Below are 16,247 nucleotides of genomic sequence, written 5' to 3'. Positions count from 1 at the left end.
CCAATTGCATTTTGTGGTTGCTGTGTTTGGTGGCAGAGCAGCATCAGACTGTGATGAGGAGGTAATGAATATCTCTATAATGTCTGTGTAGAACTAATCTAGCTGCTGATGTTGCAGAAAGTGTATTTTCTGCTATGCTGTTTTGTAGTCTCGTATGAGGGTTAGCAGGGGTAGGGAGCTCCTCCTGGGTCCACTGTTACCTCCACTGCTGTGAGAGTGTTCAACTCCAAGTTGTTGTGACTGCTCCACAGGATTAGCTGTTCAAGCACCTGTCTGCAAGCATCATGAAGGAGACCAATGACTTTAGTGTCAACTAGAAACTTCAAGAAGTGTACAGTGCAAAAGGGGTTAAAGAAATCATCTATGACCAAGTTTCTTTTCTTATGCATTATTTATTCAGAAATTGTTCAGTGAAAAAAAGTTAGGTTCTATTAAGTGTAGCAGTGGGGAGTGAGGAAGCGAACACATGCTGAGATGAGCAACTCTTATTGAGGGCAATTCCAGGGTCATAAGGTCATATAATGGATAATCATCTGGGTAATAATTAGGACAATAATTGTAAATGTGTGTGTGTGTGTGTGTGTGTGTGTGTGTGTGTGTGTGTGTGTGTGTGTGTGTGTGTGTGTGTGACTTTACACATACAAACAAACCTGTCCTTTGTTATGATTAATACTGACCAGGGTTGCGATAACTACGGAAAAAAGTAGTGGCTACTCTTTAGCTACTTTTTTGAAAAGCTGTGCACTACTTTTCAGCTACCTCCAAAGCGCGATTGTCAGAATGAATTTCCACCTGACACACCAAATAAGCCCAACTGATAGTGTGAACAAGACACTGCATTTAAACCATGTGCCAGAAAGAAATACACAAAAAGATCACCAAAAAGTGTAAACAACAAACAAACTTACACACAGGTGTGATATCCAACAAAAATGAAGAGTAAATGCAAAGTCAATCATTCCAGGTTTTTCCTAACAAAAATCAACAAAAATAACGGAATACAAACCAGAAAATTTTGTGCAAAGCATTGTCAACTGTTGAAATAAAACTGCTCCAATTTAAACATTTCAGCAAGATACACCAATCAGGCATAACATTATGACCGCCTCCTTGTTTCTACACTCATTGTCCATTTTATCAGCTCCACTTACTACATAGGTGCACTTTGCACTTCTACAGTTACAGACTGTAGTCCATCTGCTTCTCTGATACTTTCATAGCCCCCTTTTTCCCTGTTCTTCAATGGTCAGGACCCCCATGGACCCTCACAAAGCAGGTACTATTTGGGTGGTGGATCATTCTCAGCATTGCAGTAACACTAATGTGGTGATGGTGTGTTAGTGTGTGTTGAACTCGTCTGAGTGGATCAGACACAGCAATGGACAATAAGCGTAGAAACAAGGAGATGCTCATAACGTTATGTCTGATCGGTATATGTACAGACATTCAGAGTCTTTATTAAACTTCAGCAGCACTTTTGCCTCAGAATCCTCATGACTCTGACTCTGTTTGGCGTGAGAATCAAGCCTGAGTAATCTCTCCACTGCTGCAGAGCTGCCTTGGCTATACAGCAGAACTTCTCGTTCGAATTCTCCCACTCCACCTTAAATGGCACAGCAGGACAATCTGCAATCATTTAAGGTGGAATGGGAGAATTCGAACGAGAAGCTAGAGGATGAGAAGTGACTTCAACCTCATTAAAAGTCAAACATCGAAAGACATTTTACAAGAAACTCGCGGAGAAGTTTCCTGAGACGAGAGAAACACGGCTACAGCTGAGCTAAAGGTTAAAGCAGAGCAAAGGGAGCCTGAGTTGATTTTATATTTTCAGCCTGTACTACAAGATCAGCACACTCTGAGATATACTTACAGCCAAGAGAGTAAAATGGACAGAAAATATTGTGGCTCTGAAGGTGGTCTGATTTTTGTTGAAAGGACAAAAAACGGCTCTTCATAACATTTCGGTTGCAACCCCTGAGTTAAGCCTGCTAGTAAGGGGTGATCAGCACGTGGCCAAGCGCTTGCCCGTCTGCTCGAGCAGTCGGGTTTGCACAGCCGCCACCAGCCCAGTAACCGAACACACTCTGTGGTTCATTTTGTGCAGATTGACTGAAGCCTGTAGCGAAATTGTAGCGAAAATTCTTGCTACAGCTACACAAAAATATGTAGGTGGTACAGCTACTAGCTACATTTCATAAAACTGTAGCGGCTACAGCTACTAGCTACTAAAATTTGTAGCTAACTACACAAAAGTAGTGCGCTACTTAGCTACTCCCCCTTCCCTGATACTGACCTTATTAGAGAAATAAACGTGTTTTCCATACACTATATACTCAAAAAGTATGTGGACACTCCTTACATATTGAGTTCAGGTACATCAGCCTATCGCTAACAGGTATGTAAAATCAAACACATAGCCATGCAGTCTCCAGTGGCAAACACTGGCAGTAGAATAGGTTGTACTGATGAGCTCAGTGACTTTAAACACTGTCATAGAATGTCACTCTTGCCACAAGTCCTTAAGATCTATTATTGTGAAATGACAGTGTCTATGAGCATTAACAGCTCAGCTACAAAGTGGTAAACCACACAAACTCACAGAGCAGGTCCGCTGAGTGCTGAAGCTCATGAAGAGTAAAAATGATCCTCTGTTGCATCACTCCAAACTTCCAAACTGGGGTTTCCATGGCTGAGCAGCTGCACACAAGCTTATGATCACTATGTGCAATGCCAAGCATCAGCTGGAGTGGTGTAAAGCATGCTACCACTGCACTCTGGAGTGATGAATCACACTTCATCTTCTGGCAGTCTGATGGATGAATCTGAGAACTTTAAGTACCATAATTCATAGTGCCAATAAAGTTTAGTGGAGGAGGGATAATGATCTGGGGCTGTTTTTCAAGGTTTGGGCTCAGGCCCATAGTTGGGGCTACTCCATATTCATACCCATGGTTTTCAATTCAGTAGGTGTTCGCCTACTTTTGACTATAACTTATATATCAGGTATTATTGTTTTGGAAAAAAAAAAACTGTCTGGATATAGAATTTAGAAACACACCAGTTTGTTTGACAGATTAGTAAAGCCCTCCCCTGGACTAATTGGTAATCATGTGTCAGGCTGTGTAATTAGGACAACCATCCTATCATTCTCAGTGGTCATATGTCACTGGCATGGTAAACACTTTAAAAGTGTGCTCCAGCTCACATTAACCTCCGCAGTGAAAGTGTGACCTAAGATCAGATTGACTGCACTGGTTGGTTACAAAAGCAAGGCAAACTTGTGTCTGTTACTTGGTAATTTATGGTAATGGAAACTTTTCAGGCTCTGTAGAAGCTCTGTTGAAGCATTTTTAGAAAAAATCTGTTGTCAAATGTCAGATTTATAACAGTAATTTTCCATGCGCACTCATTCACACACACACACACACACACACACACACACACACACACACACACACACACACACACACACACACACACACACACAGACCTGAATTCCCGTCCTCAGCAGTCTCTGTTGTGCAAACTCATTTCACTCAAGTGAAATGAAACCATTTGTTCATCAATTATTAAAGCTGTTTGAGACAACACATCCTACAGTATGGATGGATCTGAGCCAGGCACAGTGAAACAGAACCCTGCTGAAATGTTAATGTGATCAAAAATGCACCCCCAACCAACACTACCACCATTCACCTAGGCCCCATCACCTCTCTGTCCTCTATTACGACATGTGACATTAGCTCATCACTCCATGAGAGGTTGGGGAGAATGACAGGAGACATAAGCCCACTTGACAAGCCCACCACACATGCCAATGGCCCAGGCATACGCACACATGCCTGTGGCCTGGGCACAACACATTGCTCACTTTGAGATGTGCTGACGAGGAGAGAAAAAATTCCAAATGCTGCGCAGCTGTGAATGCCACATCAAGGACCAGTCATCACAGAGGGAGCACTGATTGCAGATTAAAAGGCAGTGGATAATAATTTGTGGCCTCCTTTTTCACGAACAGAAATTATTCAGAGCTGAACATCCACTGAATGCATGATGTGCATGCTGATTGTCAGTAATTCTAAAAACTGAACAAAGATACATCTCTCTGGAATATGACAAAGACTTGCAATTTAATTACTTAAGTAAGCATTGCAAATTGGTTGAAGAGTAACAGAATTTTCATGTAACCATCTCATGTTTGTGTCTTCACAGAGTTTAATGTGTAGCTTCTGATGAATGCTTTTAAAAAGTTGTGCCTCATGGCTCCATATTAGGACCTTATATTATTTTATTCAAAAGTTAGATTTGTAAAGGCATGTGTTTCCAGATCAAGTGACTAAGAAGTGAGTTAGCAAGCATTTTATAAAAGAATCTTTGACTCAAACATGGCCCTTTGATGTAGTAATAGGTTTATTGACAATGACCACTATAAAATGACAAATGTCATGATATGAGAAATCACTGTAATAAAACACATGTGATTGCAACTGTTTAGGTAGTCAATCAATGGTGAAATGCAGGATCCCAAGATAACGTATAGAGACCGAATGTGTGAATCTTTTCTTTTTTTTTTCTTTCTTTTTTTTTAAATGACCCTCAGTGACTTCAGTGCCTGAAATCATGACCATAGAAAAAAACGTGTGTCCCTTACACATTTTGGCTTAGTACTGGGCTGCCCTGCAGATAAGATTAGACTTTGTGCAATAAGGATTTTACTGTGAGGACAGTCAGTTTTGGGTTCCTGTGGATTTTGCATGGCCCTTACACATCACTGGCTATTATCACAGCACCCATACCTCCAGGAAGTATCCCAGCATCCTCTCTGTCACAGTTGGCACAGTAGGACCTGCGGGGTCTGACTAAAGCTGCTGTGCTCTCGCCTGGCTGACTTACATTACTGAAACAAAGACCACTCTCACTGACGTGAAAGTCACATGGCTAGCCTGTCGCAGAATACCCCTTTCAGTCTTATGGGTTGCATCTGCTTTTCCACATTAAATGTGGTAACTTTTTAAACTGATACTAGTTTAAAAGACATTCATTCTCCAATTTGTTAAAACAACATCACATCTAGAACATGTAGCTGCTGGTGAAATGCTATGACCAAAGGGGTTCCACATGGCCCAGTTTTAGGACTTTATTTTGTTTAGCTGTATGCATTGTATTTTCTTTTCCAAATCACATGTGACAGGTGTAAAAATTTATTTTACACTAATTTAAGGACATGCACCAATTTGTCTCTGAGACACTTACAATTACAAACATTACACTTCTGAAATTTTGTATGGTCACTTCAGAACTGCTGCACTGATTTATTTATAATTCAGTGCAAAACCCCTAAGCAATATGCTTTACCTTTGATGCATTAAAAACAGGTAACATAATTAAGGACTTAATTATTAAGCTTAATTATGTGCTTTCTTTGCATGGAAGTGTGGTTTTATGCACATGTGCACCAGCTACACCAGCTAAAGGTTGCTTGGAGGTGAACACTCATCCCCTTTGACATGGAATCCCAGAACCTAGTGATTGCCTGCAGTCACACAGATGCCCACTTCTGATAATAGTATGGTACCATTCCATAACCTGAAGATTATTTGCATAAGAAACAGAAAATAAGTAAATCTACACAAGTTGTATATGGGCCCATTCATTTTTTGCAATATTGTTAGTAGTTTTTGCATTTTGGCCCATTGACCATTGGTAAAATTTTACCACAGAAGTTACCCGATGCATGCTATGAGAACATGTTGCCATTTATTGTATAGGATAAAAGTGTATCATTAGTGTTACTATAATAAGCCTATAGCATTATCATCAGGTCAGTACCTCTGCTGTGGACCAGACACACAGACACTGTATGTCACTATAACCCAGCTGTGATTCCAAGCAGCTTTGGTGTAACTTAACAATATCAAGAATCCTGGTGATCTCACCAATTTCAGGATTTCAGAAAGTGCTTGGGGAGCCCAATCACAAGCTTGACCAGTTGCTCAAAAGCATGACCTGGAGCTTTAGTGGAACATTATAGAAATTACTAACAACCAATATACTGAAAATAATTTACCAAATGCAAAACGTGAAGATGACAATTTCTTTGGAGTGATGCCAAAGAAAGACCACCTCTATAACACAACATAGTTATTGGCTTGGATGCAGACTTTTGTAACATGTTTCTTCATGGGTTCATTAGTAAAGGGAATTGTTCTTCTTTAGAAACATGAGTTCTATATGGATCCTTTTCATGCTTAAATGGATCTTTGCATGGTGAAGTTATTCTTTAGACTGACAGAGAATGTGTTGTACATGATTCCGTATTGAAACTGGTTCTATTTAGAACCAAAAAATGATTCTTCTCTTGTTAAGATGTCAACAGTAGAAGACTCCTTTTGGTGCTAGTAGAAGAACCCTTTTTGGTTCAATCTAGAACAATTTTCAAAAAGATTCCTTAGAACAGAACCGCATACAACACATTCTCCATCAATCCAAAGGACCATTTCACAATGCAAAGAACCATTTAAGCATGAAATGGTTTACATAGAACTCATGATTCTAAAAAGAGCCATTGTCTTTACCAAAACACCCTTGAAGAACCTTGTGTAAGTTTCTATAAAACATATTCATTAGTACAGAACCTTTAAATTATATGGAAATTGCACTTAAAATGGTTCCTTACACTTGTACATCTCAATTACAAAAGTGGCTATTTAAAAAACCCTCTACTGAAAGGCTGTCAAGTGAACCAAAAGTGGTTCTTCTGTGGCCAAGGAACCCTTTTTGGCAACTTTTTAATAGGGGGATTCCTCAGTTTTTCCAAAATGTTTGCATGTTGAAATTAGAATTTTAGAGTGTTAGAGATTAGGTTGAAAAATCCTTCCTTTAAAATAAGATATACTGAAAGGTCCTGTAGGGAACCAAAGGCTGTTCTTCCATGGCATCACTCCCAAGAATGTTTTGCCACTTTTATTTTAAAGAAAGTAGCATCAAGATTCTTAGTAACTTATAAGATGCTCGGATGATATTCGTCATCTAAACTGAAATGTGGTTGATTGGAACAGGGCAAAATATAGTGGATAATCATGACATAGTGACACATGACACAGGTAGAACATAAGGAAACCATTCATGTTAAAAGCCATTCATCCATTTACCAACAAGCTAATTCACATTTTAAAAAACATACACACACAAAAACACATCTCGAAGCACAGCCACTTTCATCATTTCTATAGCAGTTCTACACCATCAACCATGACTTTTCCAGGGCGCAGACGCACACACACTAACTCACTTTCTCTCACACGCACGCCCTCACTCTCCCTCGTTCTTGTCCGACACAGCCATGCGCTCCATGCGTCGGATTCCGCCCTCCCCCTACATCTGTCACTTCTACTCCCTTTTCATTGGCTGTGCTAGAACGCGGGGCTAAGAATAGCTCCCCAGAGTCCGGCCTCAGCGGCCCCCGGGGCATGAGTGTTCGTCTTGAAGGGCGCTGCGTGAGTCCCTCTCTTTCCCCATGCACATACTATGGGCTTTATAAATAGATCACAGGAATTATATAAGCACCGGTGTGTTTGTGAATGAGACTGGGGGGATGGGGGTGTAGGAGGGGGTCTACATTCATACAGTAAGACTGAGTTTATTCTCGCATACTGGATCTCTCTCACACAGTATCATAGTATGGCAGTGACTGTGTGCTAATATGTATATATATATATATATATATATATATATATATATATATATATATATATATATATATATGTATATATAAAATCCATGTTTGTGCATTTTCCAAGTGACGTACATCCAAAATCTAAATGTTTACAAATATATAGTGTAAAAAGGACCAAAGCTATGAACTATGTGGAACTGCATTCTCCTTTAAATGCGTGTGAAGGCTGTCACAGAAGCCCTGTACTACACACGCTGCTGTTGCTAGGCAAAATCAGCCATTGGAAACTCCACACCAGCAGGTTTACAGTATGTAATACACAGTGATTCAATCTACGCACCCTAGATCTGTGTGCACTGTGGTGCATTCCTTAACGTTTAACACATCTCGTGCAAATTCTTGTGATTACGCCATGTTCAGGATCACCAAAAATGGTAGGTTAGTTCTATTTGTTTTGAATGGTCTAAATGTGAAGTCATGGCTGCTAATATAAAATCTGGATAGAAAGTGCAGATATCATTATACAGTGTCATGAAAATAGTACTTGTGCATCTTCTTGAATTATTCTATTTTTGCATATTCTTTACAATTGTTTCAGTTCTTCTATCAACATTTCATATAAGACAAAGACAACCTGGCTAAACACAAAATGCAGTTTTTAAATGATCATTTTATATATTGAAGGAAAAAAGCCATGCAATACCAGTGGTCCTGTGTGAAAAAGTAGTTGCCCCCTTAGTTACTCAAACAACTAATTAACCAAATGTAGTTGATAACTGAGAACAATTAAATTACCAAGTATGGTTACTGCTAGCCTCTAGTTACTGCTAGAATCTAAATTAAAGTTAAGTTAAGGTAAGTGATACTTTTTTGATCCCACAACCGGGGAAATTCCTCCTCCGCATTTAACCCATCCGTGAAGTGAAACACCACATACACACTAGTGAATACACACACACTAGGGGGCAGTGAGCACACTTGCCCGGAGCGGTGGGCAGCCCTATCCACGGCGCCCGGGGAGCAGTTGGGGGTTAGGTGTCTTGCTCAAGGACACCTCAGTCATGGACTGTCAGCCCTGGGGATTGAACCGGCAACCTTCCGGTCACAGGGCCACTGCCCCAGTAGGGCCTCCTTTCAAAGTTATTGAAATACGTTGTCTGGAAAGGGTTACAAAGACATTTCTAAGACTTAGAAACTCAAGTGAACCACATTGAAATCTGTTATCTCCAAATGGAGGAAACTTGGAACAGTGATGAATCTTCAAAGAAGTGGCCTGCCTACCAAAATTCCTCCAAGAGCACAGAATTAACGGTTCCCAGTAGTCACAAAAAACAGCTCAGATGTACATATAAGGAACAAGAGGCCTTGCTTACCTCAGACAAGCTGAGCGTTCATGATTTCACCATTAGAAAGAGACTAAGCAAAAATGGTATCCATGGGAGAGTTGCAAGGCGAAACTTGCTGCTAACCAAGACTAACATAAAAGCTCATGTCATGTATGCCAGAAAACACTTTGATGACCTCCAAGTCTTTTAGAATAATATTCTGTGGACTGATGGGTTGAATATGAAACATGTTGGAAGACATGGGGTTCTGCTACATCTGGAACACAGTTAACAGAGCATTACAGAATAAAAACATTAGACCCACGGTCAAACATTGTGGTGGTAGTGTGAAGATGTGGGGATGCTTTGCTTCTTCAGGGCCTGGGTGAGATGCAATAATTGACTGAACCATAAATTCTGCTCTCTACCAGGAAATCCTGCAGGAGAATGTTCAATTACCAGTCAATGATCTAAAGCTCAAGAGTGCAAGTTATGCAGCAAGACAACAAGCCAAAGTACAAGAGCAAGTTCACCTCTGAATAAATAAACAAAGCTAACTGAACTAAAACATCCTGACTTGAACTCCATTGAGATGCTGTGTGTGGACATTAAATGGGAAGTTAATGCTAATATGACTAAATTAACTCAATTTTACTAAATTACAAAAATTCCTCCACAGTGATGTGAAAGACTTATTTCCAGTTATAAGAAGATTGCAATTGTTGCTGCAAAAGGCAACACAATCAGTTATTATGTTTGCTTGTTTACTGGCTTTTCTCCATGACAGCAAATCTGTTGTGTATGTTTTTTTTTATGTAACATTAAAAAAACTTATATAAAGCACTTAAAGAGTTCTATCTAATCAAAGCATGATGCATACTTTTCAGTGGGTTTTGACTCTTCTTGATATTCATAGTGGCTCTTCCTGAACTGTTGATGATCCTACAAAAACAGGCCTCAGTTTTCATTGCTGTCCTAAGTCTTAAAACCACTGACCCATGGCTCATAAGCTACCAAGGAGCTCATTCACTCCTAGCAGCTATAAATATCAACTGACTCATCGTGGTTGTTGTACGCAAGATCTGTTACCCTCTGCTCGTTTGTGTTTCCTCTTTTTAAAAACTGAGACACAACAAAAGCTGCAGTCACCTTGTAGCAGTCACCTTGTTTCATATGGTTCTCAATAAAGCCAATTCCCAATGTAGAGGTCCAATAACTCTACCCAAGAAGGAAAGCAAATGTCAGCACACACCTTAACATCATCCTTTCAACCATGGCCATTTAACAGTGTCAGGTACAGTGCTATGAAAAAATATTTGCCCCCTTTCCAATTTCCACACACACACACACACAAGTAATTACATTCCTCACATTTCTGCAAATATTTTATTATATCTTTTCATGGGACAGCACTATAGAAATGAAACTTGGATATAACTTAAAGTAGTCAGTGTACAGCTTGTATAGCAGTATAGATTTACTGTCCTCTGAAAAGAACTCAATACACAGCCTTAATGTCTAAATAGCTGGCAACACAAGTGAGTACGCCTCACAGTAAACATGTCCAAATTGTGCTCAAAGCGTCAATATTTTGTGTGACCACCATTATCTAGCACTGCCTGAACCCTCTTGGGTATGGAATTCACCAGAGCTGCACAGGTTGTTACTGGAATCCTCTTCCACTCCTCCATGATGACATCATGGAGCTGGTGGATGTTAGACACCTTGTGCTCCTCCTCCTTCCGCTTGAGGATGTCCCACAGGTGCTCAATTGGGTTTAGGTCTGGAGACATATCTGGCCAGTTCATCACCTTTACCTTAAACAAGGCAGTTGTCATCTTGGAGGTGTGCTCAGGGGTCAAGCTCTGCTTCAGAATGTCACAGTACATGTTGGAACATGTTTCCTTCAATGAGCCACATCTCCCCAGTGCTGGCAGCACTCATGCAGCTCCAGACCATGATGGTAACAACACCATGCTTGACTGTAGGCAAGAGACAGTTGTCTTGGTACTCCTCACCAGGGCACCACCACACATGCTGAACACCATATGAGCCAAACAAGTTTATCTTGGTCTCATCAGACCACTGGACATGGTTTCAGTAATCCATGTTCTTGGACTGCTTGTCTTCAGCAAACTGTTTAGGGGCTTTCTTGTGCATCAGCTTCAGAAGAGGCTTCCTGAGTTGATGCAAATTGCGATATATGGTCTGAGCACTGACAGGCTGCCGTCCCTCTTCAACCACTGCAGCAATGCAAGCCAACCTCTGGATATGACACTGAACACGTGGACTCAACTTCTTTGGTCGACCCTGGTGAGGCCTGTTCTAAGTGGAACCTGTCCTGGAAAACTGCTGTATGACCTTCGCCATCATGCTATAGCTAAGTTTCAAGGTGTTAGCAATCTTTTTAGAACCTAGGCCATCTTTGTGGAGAGCAACGATTCTATTTCTCACATCCTCAGAGAGTTCTTTGCCATGAGGTGCCATGTTGAATATCCAGTGGCCAGTATGAGCAAATTGTACCCAAAACACCAAATTTAACAGACCTGCTCCCAATTCACATCTGGAACTTTGTAACTCTAACAAGTCACATGGCACCAGGGAGGGACAACGACACAATTGGGCACAATTTGGATATGCTCACTGTGAGGTGGACTCACTTGTGTTGCCAGCTATTTAGACATTAATTTTGAGTTATTTTCAGAGGACAGTAAATCTATAAAGCTGGACACTGACTACTTTAAGTTATATCCAAGTTCCATGTCTATAGTATTGTCCCATGAAAAGATATAAAATATTTGCAGAAATGTGAGAGTGTGCTTATCACATCATTACACTAAATGCTTTTTTTTGCCAACATTTTGTAAAAACCTGCAACAGTTGCTATGAAAGAACAAACTTTTGGGCATATCATTAATAGGTAAATTGGTTAATGTGTTGCTTAGCAATATGGGAGGCTTTCTCCTTTACTTTCTCCTAGAGACAATCGTATCCTCAGCCACCCTGAGTCATGAGAGCACAGCTGAAACTCAAACCTTAAAATAGGCTGTAGACAGCAAAGAATCTTCAGAGACGGCCTGATGATAATGAAATAAAAATAGTCTGTAATTTTTAGTTGATTTTTATTTAGTTGTATTATAATTCTTGCTGTATTTAAAATATTTTACTAAATATTAAATATTATTACTCTCATTTCGTTGTCAACTCCTTAAAATCCTTATTCTATGCAAAATCTTTTTAATCAGCAACTACATGGACTACAAGGCAAAATGGTTGAGTTATTCTCAGGTTATAGAAGTATGAAGTAAAACTTTGGACCTACCGGTGAGTGCTTGCCTCTCAAGGGGTTAAGATTTGATTGAGCCAAGCCAGTTCCCCCATTGGTTAGGACTTCAGGAGCTGAACTGAAGTCAGATTAACTGCCATGATAATTTGTGAAACAATCACATTGGTGCATGAGAAAATTTTTTGCAAGAAACAACATCACTCTAGGCCTTCTGGAAATATTTCATTGACTGCAAGTCCGAGTTGTGGGCTGGTGCACCTGAGTAAGCTGCTAGAAACAGAAAACAGCAATGGCAGCTTCGTGCAAAATCCCTTTACAGAAAGTGTCTCTGTAAAATTGTTACATACAAGGTAAAATGCATGTTGTTATGCATATTACACTCTTCAAATAAAACATGGAATGTAATTTACAAGCATCACATGTCTTTGTTTAATTTAAAATAGTGAAAAAAGTTATTGTGAATCACCACTAGCTTAGCACTAACATACTACCAATATCCCATTAGGGTGCTATAAGAAATTGGCATCATAATAGAGGCTTTTCAGTCTTTAATTTTGGACCAGGTTTTATTTAATTTACTGTAATAGTCACAGCTCACCACTGATGTGCCCTTACAATGCATTCATTTCACTTTCCCCAATGAGTGATTTTGCGTCAAGTTCAGCTTTTGACATATAAACTTCTTCCACCAAGAGCAGTACTGCTTTGGCTGTGTTGATCTCTGAAGGGGCAATCATTCACAGTACTGAACCTCATACCTCAAGCATGAACCTTTTCCAATTTTTTACCAACAAGCTACAAATAAACACATGAAGGATTGACTGCATGACACACCGTTAGTCAGGAGTCTGTATTATATTTGCTTTTGTGGTTTTAGCGTTTGTTTTAGATGAGTTAGCTGACTACAACATTAGCTTGTTGGCTAACTGAAGCTGCACACCCTGAAGTCACCCTACTGCCAACAACCACTCCAGTTATCTACTCTTTTTTGCTACAGATGTGTGCAGCACTGTGCTGAATATATATATTTATATAATTATTATTATGATGTGAGGGGTTCCGCTCCATAATTCAACTTTACATAGCTTAACTAAAAAAAATGCGTACAGAAACAAATTTGGAAAATACACTGCTCTACCAACACTCAGATCTCACGGTTAGCTGGTTAGGCTCACTTATTAGCTACAACCAACACCATGAAGAACCTAACCCTACCCTAAAAAAGCATGAATATATATATTTTTAACTAAATAGAACACAGGTGTGCCCTGATGCCACATAATGTTCACCTTTGTGTTTCTACTTTTTATGGTGGATAATTAGCCAGCTTGCTAAATGCTTTGTTAGCTCATTGGCTAACTGCAGCTGCACACAAGTGATCTCACTGCCACCAACCATGCCAGTTATTTATGATTTTTGGTATGGCTCCATGTCCAGCACTATACTTGCACAAGTATAACATTATGTTCACTTTTGTGCTGTTGCTGTTTTTGGTTAGCGAGTTAGCCAGCTTGTTAACTGCACTGACATGGAGAATTTTTTTCATGGCTAAACTTCTGAAAAAGCCTTATTCAAGCCCGATTTCGCAAGATCACATGAATTACAAATATCTAATGTGATAGCAGATATACCCTAAATTTCACTTGAAAAACTAGGGTTAGGTTTAGGTTTAAGTGTTCGTGCACACGTGAAGAACGGTGAGTGTATGTTTATGTAAGTAAGACAAGTCAGATAAGAAGAATATGCATTTGCTCAGTGATCTGTACATATTGCTAAGAAAAAACAGCAAGATGACTCACAATGAGGAGCACAATCACAAGCAATAAGTGTCAGTCTGTTCACAGTCATCAGTGCTTGTTTATGCTTTTTTTTGTCTCCAAGCACGAGCAGACATTTTAAATAAGGAAACTTGCCTCCACCTGGAGTCCACCTGAAGTCAAACTGGATTCAAATACTATGGGCTATATCTCTTTGAAAGATCAGATGAGCATATGGATATTGACATGGTCCCTTGTGTAATGTGATTGTGTTATATGTGCAGATTGCTTCACTATGCATGACTGAGTAATTTAATTGCAGGTGCACGAACCAATCGTCTTCCATAACAAACCTACTGTATTTCTCCTTGCTACTGAGGGGTCTACAATGTGTCTCCACATAGCAGTTTATTGAATTTATGACTGTTGTAAATGTGCTTATGCAGCATCTCCCAGCACCCAGTAAAAACACAGTTTAGCAGTGCTCTATGAGTCAAGCTTGATGGACTGTCATATAAATGTAAGTAAACTAGTGAGTTCTTGCTTCAGCAGTAAGACAGCAGGAATTCTCCCTGGCTAAAATGGCATGCTTGGTAGTTTGAAAGATGCAAAGGCTGCATCCTTGTGTGTCAAAGGCGGTGAGTGGTTATTTGATTTTTTTTTTCAGCTAAACTGGTGAGAAAAACCATAAATACACTCCCTAAATAAGGTCCCTAAAAAAGACACAGACTGGCACTTATGTGAAGGAATGTAAACAGATAGATAGATAGATAGATAGATAGATAGATAGATAGATAGATAGATAGATAGATAGATAGATAGATAGACTTTATTGTCATTACTCAGTACAAGTACATGGCAATGAAATGCAGTTAGCATCTACCAGAAGTGCAAATAGTAGCAAATAGTGCAAAAAGAAAATGTGCAAGTGTGCAATAAATAGGCATAGTGCAACATTACAGTATATAGAATAAATTACTTATAGATATGCAAAAAAATAGATTACAGGTGTGTAGATATATACATGAACATGTTGGAGATGTACACTGTATAGAATAACTGTTGCGATGTGTTATTTACATGGCAGTAGAATGTTACATTTGTGCAGTGGTAATAATGATGAATAAAATAAAACAACAAGCTCTGATTGGTGAGTGTAGTATGAAAGGCAGTGTTCATAGTCCGCTGTGTGCAGTATGAGTGGTAGTGTTATCAGCGAGGTGTGGAGTTCAGCAGAGTGATTGTGGAGGGAAAGAAGCTGGACCTGAGCCGACTGGTTCTGGCCCGGATGCTCTTGTATCTCCTCCTGGATGGAAGTAGGTTGAACAGTTTGTGGTTGGGGTGGGAGGGGTCCTTAATGATGCTGTGTGCTCTGCGCACACAGCGCTGGTGGTGAATGTCTTTGATCTTTTGTACATATTTTGAGGAAAACCAATTTTATTGGTTAGCAAAAGACAATTATATTTGGAACAACAGAAGGGAAAGGAGGAAGAAGATGGCCACCAAAAAGGTGGATGGAGACAATGAGTGCGTTTGCATGCTTGCAATACTCTGATCATAATCAGATTTCTGCAGTTATCTGATTATTCACATGGTCATGTTAACTGCATACTCCGTTTTCTTAGATCAAAGTAAGTTCTAGAAATATGGTTGAGAATTCAGATAAAAAGAGCTGGATTTTAATTCAGTAATCAGATTTCTTTCAGATTTTTCAGTCTGCACAAGTAAGAAAACAGATGGCGGTACTGGAAATAAGCAAGTTTCATTGCCATGAGATATAGAAAAACCCTTTTGTAGTGACGCTGAAACCAACTACATGCTTTACGAAATGATAGATTTTAATTGTCTTCAGCTTCTAGATGATGTATGTTCACAGTTTCAGGTAAAGTGGCGTGATTTTTTTTTTTTTTTTAAGCTGCGGTTTTACATTACGACACGTCTTCTTCTGTGAGTTTATGGGCAGGTTGCAAAGTGGAAATCAGATTAGTTCCTGTGTAGACCCAGAGATTTCGCATTATCTGATTATATAAGTGCATGTAAATGCATTGAACAGATTACTGACAGCTGATTTTCTAAGGTTATCAGATTATTAAGTGCATGTAAACACAATCATTCCGAGGAATCATGAAAAAGCCGTTAGGAAACCCGAAAACCCAAATAGAAGATCTATGCTCCTGGGGTTGACTTATTAGCACTTTATTGAT

The sequence above is a fragment of the Pygocentrus nattereri genome, chromosome 1 (genome assembly GCF_015220715.1).
Source record: "Pygocentrus nattereri isolate fPygNat1 chromosome 1, fPygNat1.pri, whole genome shotgun sequence".
Classification (NCBI taxonomy): domain Eukaryota; kingdom Metazoa; phylum Chordata; class Actinopteri; order Characiformes; family Serrasalmidae; genus Pygocentrus; species Pygocentrus nattereri.
This window is presented reverse-complemented; position numbering follows the sequence as displayed.